We start from the raw sequence: 2,154 nt of genomic DNA on the forward strand, positions 1-2,154 counted from the left end.
GTTTGAAAATGGCATCTTATGAGGCATTATATGGGTGTAAGTGCCGAACGCCATTGTATTGGACCGAGCTCAGATAAAATCAGATTCACAAAGTTGATTTGGTCAAAGAAACCAAAGCGAAAGTCAAATAATTCATGATTGTCCAGAAGCTGCTCCAGATTGATAAAAATCCTACACGAATTTGAAACAGAAAGAAATTGAGTATCAAGTAGGTGATACGGTATTTTTGAAATTGTCTCCATGGAAAAAGGTTTTGAGATTTGGCAAGAAGGGCAAGTTGAGTCCTCGTTTTATAAGACCGTATAAGATCATCGAGAGAATAGGGTTGGTTGCCTGTTGGTTGGCTTTACCATCAGGGTTAGAGAAGATTCATGATGTATTTCATGTTTCTATGTTGCGCTGATATAGATCAGATCCTTCACATGTGATTTCACAGATAGAAGTTAATATTCAACTGGATATGACTTATAGTGAGGAACAGGTTAAGGTTTTGGCACGAGAAGTTCAATAATTAAGAAACAAAAGCTTTGCTTTGATGAAAGTGTTATGGCAAATACATGGGGTTGAAGACGCTAATAAGAGCCCGAGGAGGTCATGAGGAAACAATATCGAAACCATTTTACTGACAAGATTTTCGAGGACGAAAATCCCTAAGAGGGAGAGTTATAACATCTCGAATTAGGGTCTAGTCGGAACAGTGGTTTTGAGACCACAAATCTGAAATAGAAATAATTATCTTATGATTATTTGATGATCCATGATCTGATTGCATGTTTGTGTGAAATTTTCATGAAGAAATTCTATGCCTAAAGTGTCCAATTTAACTTTAGGGACTAAATTGAATAAGCTGTAAAACTTATATTCTTGAAGCTTCAAGCATGAAATTGCATTAGATTATTAATTAAATGTCCTTAAATAGCAATTTGACCAAGTTCTAAAATTTTGGACAAAAATGTGCATGAATAGGAAAATTTTGAAAGAAATGCCTTAAGGGCATTTTGGTCATTTGGTAAATAAAAGAATAAAAAGGGAAAGTTGAAGCAACAATAATGTCTATCTTCTCTAAGGGTGCTAAAATTTGAGGGAGTCTCCATAGCTACGATTTTCAACATTTTCAAGCTTGATTGTAAGTGCTCCTAAGTCTCATTTTTAATGTTCTTTACATTTTTGAAGTTGTCATCAACCGGTCTAGCCATTTCTACCATTATTTTGAGCTAGGGTTCATGTATGGAATTTGACCCATGTGTGACATGGTTGTATTTTGATGTTTAATGGAGGAATATGAATGTTTGATGTGTGATAAACATCTTTTGCTAAGTTATTTTTAGTGAAAACACTAAAAAGGACTTGTTTGTAAAAGGTGTAAAAATGAGTAGTAAAAATGTGAAATAAAGGAAAATGTGGGCTGATATGAGTTAGAATATGAATTGGCTAGGCTTGGGTAACCAAGAAATTGCATGCATTTCATTTTACGAACCTAGGGACTAAAGGATAAATAAGTAAAAAGTTAGGGGTAAAATAGTAATTTAACCAAAGTATGTGTTATGGGTCGATATGAACAATGTGTGTATTGAACAAGTTAAATTTAGCATTATAGATCAAGAAAAATGTGATTCGGGTCTTGATCGGGGGAAAAATAAGGTTTACGAGATTAAGCTCATTTCTATCATTTTGTACCGAGCTAAGTTCATTTGCAAGTAATGTAATATGTACCATACTTTAAATGCTTTAATATCGCATGTATGATAAGTACTTACATATTTGATATGTTGTTGTATCATGTCTTTATTGACTAAATTTTATCGTGAATTATACTTTGATTATCCCATGAATATGTGATTGGTGCTATGAGTATTGAAATCGACGTTACGAGCAAGTTCGACAGGAATGTGGTATCGAAGAATCCTGTTTGAACCTTAGGAATACTTTAGGATACAAGTGGCATGTCACTAGGAACTATGTGATCTGAACTCATTGAGTTGTGGTCTGAGTTCATGATGTATGTGACACATGTTTTGGCGTCAGGGTACTGGTCTCGTATATTCTACCAGTGGCTGGGTAGTCCGGCATGTGTTGCGGATACCCCATAGCCTATGTGAGTAGAACTGTGAGTAGCTCGAAAGCGAACAACATGTGATATGTAATATGAGGTAG

This window comes from Gossypium hirsutum, chromosome A06 (assembly GCF_007990345.1).
Source record: "Gossypium hirsutum isolate 1008001.06 chromosome A06, Gossypium_hirsutum_v2.1, whole genome shotgun sequence".
NCBI lineage: Eukaryota > Viridiplantae > Streptophyta > Magnoliopsida > Malvales > Malvaceae > Gossypium > Gossypium hirsutum.